We start from the raw sequence: 9,357 nt of genomic DNA on the forward strand, positions 1-9,357 counted from the left end.
GCGGCGGGCTGAGAGGAGCGCGGCAGGCGGGAGGGCGGGCGCGGCCGGGCTGAGGCTCGCCCTGGCGCGCGGCTCGGGCGGCTCGGTGGGCAGGGATCCGGGTCGGGGGGCGCGACCCATGCGCACCGCCCCGTTGTTCACTGCTAGGGACGGAAAAACCCAGGTGTCATCGTCCCAGCGGCGTGTCTTCGGCCGACGCAGCGTTTGGGTCGAGTCCAGTCCTAGCGTGTGTCGGTCCCAGCTTTTGTTCGGGTCACATTTCCCGGGTGTGTGTATTTTCCTTAAGCGCTCAAGCATTTTTCAAATATAAAATGCTCTTCGTTGGAAAATTCGTAATGTTGACCTGCTAAGCAACGAGATTGATTGCCTTAGGGGCTTTTTGCACTCAACCTGAAGATTGTTAAGGTTTACTTTCTCTCGGAATCAGTATTAGGCCTGCAAAATGGAGCCAGGGGCTGACATCCTGGCTGGAGCAGAGTCTAAACTGAGGATGTATTTTTTACCAAAGGTCTCTAGACTTAGTGCTTAATGTAGAATTCTAGAATTTTTTTCCCCTATTTTTTCGAGACAGTCCTATGTTTGGCCTCCGAGTCCTGATCCTCCTACCTCCACCTCCCAAGCTCCAGGGATTCCAAACGTATTGCCACCACGTCATGCCAGATATTTTTTTTTGTTTGATCTGATAATTTTTACTTTACGAAAAACCTGTTACCAAAGATACCGAGAGTTAGGGTAGACAGCTGAAGCCCAGAGCTGCCTTTGGCATGAGATAGCATTTGGAAGGAAGAGGGAGAGAAGGACTTCAAGACTAGCCTAGGCTACAGGAGCCCTCACTTCAAAGCAACAAGCAAACAAACAAAACCAAGTGGGGGGGGGAAGAGAGGGCGGGAGGGAGAGGGAGAGGGAGAGGGAGAGAACGAGACCATTCATTGCCCCTAGTGACTTCTGTGGTTGAGGGCATAGGTGTATCTATGGAAAGGTCAGGGCAAATCCGGTGATTGCAGAAGGCTGTTTGATGTTAAGATCTTATGAATGCTGGCAGTAAGTTTGCACTGGTTAATATAAATAGGGGAAAAAAATGAAAATTTTATTGAGATAATGTTAACTTTTTTCTAGTAACTTATACTATGCTTATAGTTTTGTTATTTCATTTACTTTGGCAAGATGAAAAAAACTACAAAAATATACACAAAGGATATTATATTTATGATTGCATGTTTTTTGATCTAATTCATTGTCAGTTTTCAGTTACTTTCTTTCTTAGTTCATGTAACATATGAATAAGCAAATCTTTTCACATAGTTGCAGTAAATAGATGATTTGCTGTTTTCAGGAACCTTTCACTGACAAAGTCTTATTTGATTCTTTTCCCATCCTTTGAAGAATGCCAACTAGCCTTTCCCCAAGTCAGAAAGAATTTCAAGATTGTGTAAGGATCAGCCTTTCCTCTGAAACAATATTGCCAAACCAGCCTGTGCTAAAAATTAGAATTCAGGTAGATTAAGATTGAGCCAGGTGGAGGTGTCCTGCACCCCTTTAATCCCAGCACTTGGGAGGTAGAGGCAGTCGGGTCTCTGTAAATTCCAGGCCAGCCTGGTCTACAGATAGAGTTCAGGACAGCCAAGGCTATACAGAGAAACCCTGTCTTGAAAAACAAAAACTAAACAAAACAACAACAACAAAACCAACAAAAGTAGATTGAGCTGGCCATGGTGACACAATCTAATCCCAGCACTGGATCTCTGAGTTTGAGGCCAGCCTGTTTCCACAGAGGGAGTTCCAGGACAGCTAGAGCTACACAGAGAAACCCTGTCTCAATAAATAAATAAATAAATGAAATGAAATGAAATAAAGATTATAGCATTGTGACTTACTATATAAGACAGACTAAACTGCAGTGTTTTAAAAACGTGATGTCTTTTTTGAGGCAGGCTGGCCATGAACTTGCTTGCAGCTCAGGGTGGCCTTGAATCCCTCTGCTCTTGCACCATCTCCTGCGCTGGAACTATAGTGCTTACCAACCTTCTGGCTCAAGACTGTATGCTGCAAGCAAATGACGTAAAATGCTGAATGATGTTTAAGAGAGGAAATGTGAATTATTTAAAAAATAAAGAGATAAGGGGATAGTATTGCCCGGGTTGGCCTGGAACCTCGATCTTTTTCCTATTGCAGCCTCCCCGGTGGCTGGGACTGGAGCCCGCTCCACTACCACATCTGCTGCTGCACATCTGTCCCATCAGTGTGGTTTCAAAGCTGTTAAAAGTCTACATTGGGATTTCGGGAGTGTTTTGATAGTAGAAAGCTCCAAAGAATTTGAAGTGAGTACAGTTGGTTTCTCTTTCTATAAGAAAGTTCATGGGGCTGGAGAGATGCTGAAATGGTTAAGAGGGCTTGCTGAAATCCTGAATTAGAGTCCTAGCTTAAGTACGTAGCTTGATCACGTGGTTTCCATGGATACCAGGAAACACACATACACATAAAATAATAAAAATAAATCACACATAGGACACATGAATTTTGTGCAGTATGGTTTCTGTATATGTCATGAGAACTCATATTTAAGACACAGTGTGTGTATCAAAAGAAATAGAGCATTTGAGTTACTTCCGAGGATTAGGTGGGTCGCTCATCTGCGTCTGTTGGCGGCAAGGTTCTAATAACAGAAGTGGTCTTGGGGCTGCCGCCCTGTGGGAGAGCACTGCCGCCCTGTGGGAGAGCACTTAGTATGCACGAGGTCTGGACTGTTCCCTGGGATTACAGTATGGGAAAAGGATGCATCACATTTTCTAAAAACCAACAGTTGAGTAAGGTCTTTGCTGTGAATTAAACCCAGGGCCTGTGCGTGCTAGGCCAGCACCTGCAATTCTGTAGCTGCTTATTTGCTTTTTATTCTGAAACTAGTCTCACTAAGTTATCTTGACCTCTAGAGGCAGAGGCCTCGGTTGATCTTGAACTCACTTTGTAGCCTTGAATTTTTAACTTTTTTTTTCTTTCCTTTTTTTCTTTTTGGTTATTTTGATGGAGTCTTATAAAGGCAAGGCAGAACCTTGCTCTGTAGCCTAGGCTAGCCTGGAACTTGCGATCCTCCTCTCTCCACTTCCGAATAGCTGGGATTATTGACTTGGATCACCAGTCTGGCGGACAGAGTCTTTTTGTTTGTTTTTAACAGACGCACATACGGTGAAAACCTGATGGGTATTATAAAATCCTTAGGCCTAATTCTCTTGAGAAGCCTATACTTATTTTAGGCTATATCCTTTTTTTTTTTTTTTTTTTGGAGACAACAGTCTAACTGTGTAGCCCTGGCTGGCTGTCCTAGAGCTCACTATGTAGACCAGGGGTCTGCTTGCATCTGCCTCTGGAGGTAAAGGTGTGCGTCTCTACTCTACTGGCTGGCTTCTTCCTTTTTTAATGCTTGTACTTAAAGTGCATTAAACCCTTTCCTAAAAAACTCCAACCTTGATTCATAATAAATAAATAATAGGAATAGAAAAGGCCTTTTGGAAGTTCAGTTGAGGGAGACATTTCCAATCCTTCCCCACCCTCCCCTCAGAATGATTTCCTAGGGAAGTGACAGAGACTGGAAGATTAACTTGGGTACCTTTAGGTTCAACTGAATTTTGATAGCTTAAACCTCTTTAAATGAACATGAATTGATTGTACGGACGCATTAGTGGGGTTCTGTGTGATTTCAGTATGTACATATTGGGACCAGCATCATTTCTGGCACTTGGGAGGTGGAGGCAGTCGGGTCTCTGTAAATTCCAGGCCAGCCTGGTCTACAGATAGAATTCAGGACAGCCAAGGCTACACAGAGAAACCCTGTCTTGAAAAACAAAAACTAAACAAAACAACAACAACGAAACCAACAAAAATAGATTGAGCTGGCCATGGTGACACAATCTAATCCCAGCACTGGGGACAAAGAGGCAGGTGGATCATGTGGTAACAATATGGCTGTGGATGCTATTCCAGAAACTGTGAGGACGTGGGTAGGCCATAAGGGATGAGCAAGCAAGGACTTCATGCTGTAGAGACTGTAGAGAGTGTCCCTCAGTGCAGCTGGGCTGCTGTTTTCTGTTTACCCTGTCCTTGCTGACTGTGACTGCTTCAGAAATGTTCCCTTGTTAGGGACAGGCAAGTTCCTGAAGTGCTAGGGAAGTTCAGAGAGAAGCAAGGTGTTGAGGTACCTGGAAGCTGCCAGTAAGATCCCAGGAAGGTTCAAAGGGTATTGTAGCTCCATAAAAGTGGTGTTTGCCTGTGTTGTCGTCATTCAGTAATCCTGGTGTGACTGAGAACTGAGTTGAGAACTGGTAAAAAGATACAGCGTGGCAGGAGAAGGTGAGGAGAGGGTCTCAGAGCAATGAAGTTGGAAAGCCTCTGTCACTGGCCTCCGAGTTGTTTCAGAAGAATAAAGGAATGGCAGCATGGGTCAGTGTGTAGGTGATGGTTGGTGTCTGGCCTGCGTTAACAGTCAGTTTGCTTTCGGGGCTTGTGACAACCCTGAAATAGTGAGACAGTGAAGCCCGGGGACTCATGTGAAATAAACAAGACTGAATGCTTCCAGTTGATTATGAAATCCTGAAGAAGGAACTTTTAATAGGAAGCATTATTCAGATGACCTAAAAGTTTTATTTGCTCTTTCATTCATTTTGAGACAAGGTCTCCCTGCATGGCTCAGAGTGGCCTTAAACTAACACTCTTTGACATCCACCTCCAGGGCAGGGATTACAGGTGTGTGCCAACACTCCTGTCAGTGTATTCCTTTTATGATCTTCAGTGAACAAACAGAAAGGCTCATCCATTTTCTTTAGAGTGGCTGTCATTGGAATATGGTGGTCATTGGAATATAGTGGTTGCATTTGCTTTTCTGTTTGTACCTGCCTGAATAGGTTGTTTATTTGTGGTGATATTGGGGAAGGGACCTAGGGTCTCATGTATGCTGGGAAGACCAGGACCACTGAGCTGCACTTTCTAGATTTAATGGCTGTCCTTTTTGTTTCTGTCTATGTAGCTCTTGTTGGCCTGGAACTGACTATGTAAAGCAGACTGTTATCACAATGGTGGAGTCTCCTTGCCTCTGCCTCTCGAGTGGAGTTACAGGCATGGGCTGCAGTGCTGGTCCACTGGCTGTTCTTGTCCTTGGTCTTGTTTGATATAAGACTTAAGGCTCAGATTACTTGAGGATTTTATTAGCCCTCTGTCAAATTTGTTAACCTTTTCATGTTTTCTCTCCCATATATGTTACAATTAGTTCAACTAGATAAACTAAAATTGACCATGACTTGCCACTTACTGGACAGATTTTTAAAAATTTCTTTTTATTTTTAAGATTATCATAAATTACATCATTTTCCCTTTCCTCCCACCAAACCTTCCCATATAGTCTTCCTTGATCTCTTAAATTTACGCATGCATGCCTGCCTGCCTGCCTTTTCTTGCCTTTGTTTCTCTCTCTCTCTCTCTCTCTCTCTCTCTCTCTCTCTCTCTCTCTCTCTTTCTCTTTTGAGACGAGGTTTCTCTATGTAGTCTTGGCTATCCTGGAACTCGCTCTATAGACCAGCCTGGCTTCAAACTCACAGAGATTCACCAGCTTCTGCCTCTGCAGAGATTGAAGGCGAGTGCCACCATACCTGGCTTGGGCAGGTTTTTCATTAATTGTTTTTACATGCTTGCATGCATGCATGCATACATACATATCTATTCCTAACTATAACCTGCCGAATGGATATAGTGTCACTCCTGTGTATGTTTTCAGAGCTCACCATTTGGTATTGAATAGCCAATTGATTGGCTTTTCCCTGGGGAAGATTCTTTCTCCAGCTCTCAGCATACCTTCATTGCCTGGAGTTCTTTTTGCAGTGTTGAGGCCTGTGGGCTTTCCCCAGCCCGCTTTAGGATCTGTATAGTTGTTGTCCGTATTCAGCTCCTGTTTAGGCTGAGTGCTGGTGAGAGACCACGGGCACAGTCTCTGGTGTTACGAGGAGACACAATCTCAACAGTGAACTCTGATCCTCTGGCTCGAACAATCTTCCCATCCTCTGCAGTGATCCCTGAACCTTAGGTGCTGGAGTTGTTTGTAGATATGTCCATTGGGACCTGGATTCACATCTCTGCATCTGTCTGGCTGTAGTTTTCTGTAATGGTCTCTATGGCAAAGAGATGTTTCCTTGATGATGGGTGAGGACTTCACTTTATCTGTGGGTGTAAGGAAAGCTATCTACAAGACAGTTAGGGATTAGGCTGTTTTAGTAAAGTGGTGGTTGTAGGTTCAGACCTCAATAGGTTGAGGCTTGATTCAAAGTTAAGAATGAGTTGGAGGTTTTAGGATGACTACTCCTGTGATCTACAGGTCTTCATACGGGTATGAAGGATTTGTTCTGTAGGACATTTGTATAAAGTACCTGGTGCTTAAGGAGTCCAGAGGAGGGGGTCAGATCCCCTGAATCTGGAATGAGACATAGTTTGAGTTGCCACATAGGTTCTTAGGACCAAATGCACGTCCTCTGCAAGACTACCAAGTGCCCTTAACATCTAAGCCATCTCTCTAACCCTATATCTTAAATTTGTATTGTGGCTGAGGCTGGCCCTGTTGTCCAAGCTGGCTTTCACATCCTGGGCTCAGTAATCATTCCGTCTCGGTCTCGTGTGTAGTTGCTATTAGAGGAGTATGCCAAAATGAGGAAAACTGACCCACAAACTAAAAATGTGAGTTAACAAGTTACCTTGAAAGACTGAAAGGATGGTCAAGAGTTTGTCTTTGGGGCTGTGCATGGAGATGTATGCCTTTAAACCCAGCTCTTGGTAGGCAGAAGCCTTTGGATATCTGAGTACAGGGCCAGTCTTACCTACATAGTGAATTCCATACCAGCAAAGGCAGCATGGTGAGATCCTGTCTCTAAAACCAAAACCAAAACAAAACCATCAGTGACGAAAGAATTTGTCTTTGAAAAAAGTAGCATTAAAAGAAGAGAAAAAAGTAGCATAGCAGATGGTTTTAAGTTAAGAATGCCTTATCATGAGGGACGCCCTCCGCTCCACCACTGAAGATGCTGCTCCATGAATCTAACATGTGCTTGTATCTCTGGAAAATGCTACTGTCACATGACGTACAGAATTTATAAGTGCACTGTTGTTCAATAGGGTTACATATGAAGCAACAGGTTAGCAACAGTGTTTGGCCAAGTAGAGTATGTTGCCCCAATGTAAGGATCATCACTTACCAAATGTGATAATAGATTATATCAGCAAGTGAAGCAAGAAATAAGGTGAGCTCTTAGGATCCTGAGAGGTGTTTATGAAGTGCACCAAGACCGTCTTTTACAATCTAATGCACTGGGGAGATGTCTCAGGCGTTCAGCACCTTTCCTGCTCTTCCAGAGGATGTAGGTTCGGTTCCCAGTGGTTCAGAGTGTAACTCCAGCTCTGAGAACTGACACCCCTTCTGGCCTCCATCAGCACCTGCACACACTGGTATACATTTACACACATACACAGGAAAAATAAAATAGTCCTAAGTTAGAATAGAGGGAATGACAGCACGTAAATGTCCGAAAGTATGTCTAGCAGGGACTGAGGAGTGAGGAGCTAGGACTACAGAGTGGGAGAAAGTCTGTTACAGTCACCTGTGCATCGGAAGATAATTTCTAGAGTTTATAAAAAGCCCAGAATTAAACATTCCCCCAATCATTCAGTAAACTATGGGCAAATGAACAGGCAGTTCTCGAAAGAAGAACTGCAGATGGCCAATAAATATTTGCAGGAAATGTTCAGCATGAACATGCTGAGCTACCAGGGAAATGACAGTTAAAACTGCCTTTAGATTGCTAATAGTCAGCGCCTGTCAACAACAAAACAAGGAACCATTGCTGGGAAGAATGTGGAGGTATAACTGGTGTAGCCACTGGGGCAATCAGTATGGAAGCTCTTCAATGGTAGATCAGATAGAATGTGCACCTGCTGCACTCCTGGCTCTGCACCTAGAGGAGTCTGAGTCGTGCAGGGACTTGCTCTCCGTGATTACTGAAGTCTTAGTCACACATGTCAGTATGGAACCAGCCTCGATGCCCATCAACAAATGAGTGCATAAAGAAAATGTGGCATATGTATACAATGGAGTTTTGTTCACCTATAAAAAAGGATGAAATCATGTCATTTGTAGAAAACTGGATAGAACTAGAAATCATATTAAATAAAATAAGCCAGATTCAGAAAGGCAAACACCATATTTTCTGTCTTATGTAGGTTTTATATTATATATAAAACTTGTGAAATGGGTTTCAAGTTAAAGCCACATTTACCAAATTCCTTCATTTGGTAGATGTTCTGTTATGTGCTTACACTGGGAAGATATTAATTGGATTTTAAATTGTGTAGGTTGAAAGTACCGGAGAAGGCTGAGCTGGCCTTCTTCCTCAGTCTCCTGTTTGTGTGTGACACACTTTGTTTTTAAATAATTCTTTGTTTTTTTAAAAAAATCCGAGTTCGAGGCCAGCCTGGTCTACAGAGTGAGTTCCAGGACAGCCAGGGCTACACAGAGAAACCCTGTATCGAAAAACCAAAAAAAAAAAAAAATCTTTTGTGTATAAAGAAAATTATTTTGTGGTGCAAAAAGAGGTCTTCCCTTGCTTGTTAGTGGGGTAGACATTGTTACAACCCCTTTGGAAAAGAATCTTGCAAAATCTATTTAAGAGCCAGCTCTTGCAGCCTGGGGTACCTGCTCACTGGTAGAACACTGGGTTTCAGTCTCTCTAAACACACAAACCAACCAACAAAACTCAGCTTTATAAAGTTATATTTACAAGGGTTCTTTTCTATCTGTGTGTGTACACATGGCGATCAGAGTTCAATGGTGAGTGTCTTCTGTTTTACTTATTTATTTTGTAAAGATTGCGCTGGCTGAGGTGGCATGCTGGAGACAGAGGCAGGAGAATCTATGTTTTCAAGCCAGCCTGGCTTACAAAGCAGGTTCCAACCCAGCCAGAACTGCATAATGAAACCTTGTCTCAAAACACAAACAAAAATTGATTTATTTTTGTTTTATGAGTGCATGTATATATGTGTAACATATGTATTCCTGGTTCATGGAGTGGCCAGAGGAATGTATAGGATTCCCTGAAAAATGCAGTAATTGACAGGTGTGCTTGTGGATGCTGGGAACTGAACTTGGGCCCTCTGGAAGAATAGCCAGTGTTCTTAATGTTGAGCTGTCTCTCCTGTGCTCCTGGACCCCCATTGGTTTTCTTTCTTTTTCTTTTCCTTTCTTCTTTTCTTTCTCCTTCCCTTTCTCTCTCTCTCTCTCTCTCTCTCTCTCTCTCTCTCTCTCCCTCCCTCCCTCCCTCCCTCTCTCCCTCCCCC

General features: G+C 43.4%; 1 protein-coding gene across 5 annotated transcripts in view; it reads left to right on the forward strand.

Moving 5' to 3' along the window:
- Positions 1 to 9,357, forward strand: part of Usp33 (ubiquitin specific peptidase 33) — a 47,632-nt gene that overhangs the window by 606 nt on the left and 37,669 nt on the right. For 3 of the 5 annotated variants that reach the window (XM_028754329.1, XM_028754330.1, XM_028754331.1), the window contains exon 2: positions 2,173 to 2,318. The exons of the other annotated variants lie outside the window; for them this stretch is intronic. The gene's annotated coding sequence lies outside the window, so the exon portion shown is untranslated. The remainder of the gene's footprint in view (positions 1 to 2,172; positions 2,319 to 9,357) is intronic. 5 annotated transcript variants of the gene reach the window in all.

Source organism: Grammomys surdaster, unplaced genomic scaffold, assembly GCF_004785775.1.
Source record: "Grammomys surdaster isolate TR1022 unplaced genomic scaffold, NIH_TR_1.0 125996, whole genome shotgun sequence".
Taxonomy (NCBI): Eukaryota; Metazoa; Chordata; class Mammalia; order Rodentia; family Muridae; genus Grammomys; species Grammomys surdaster.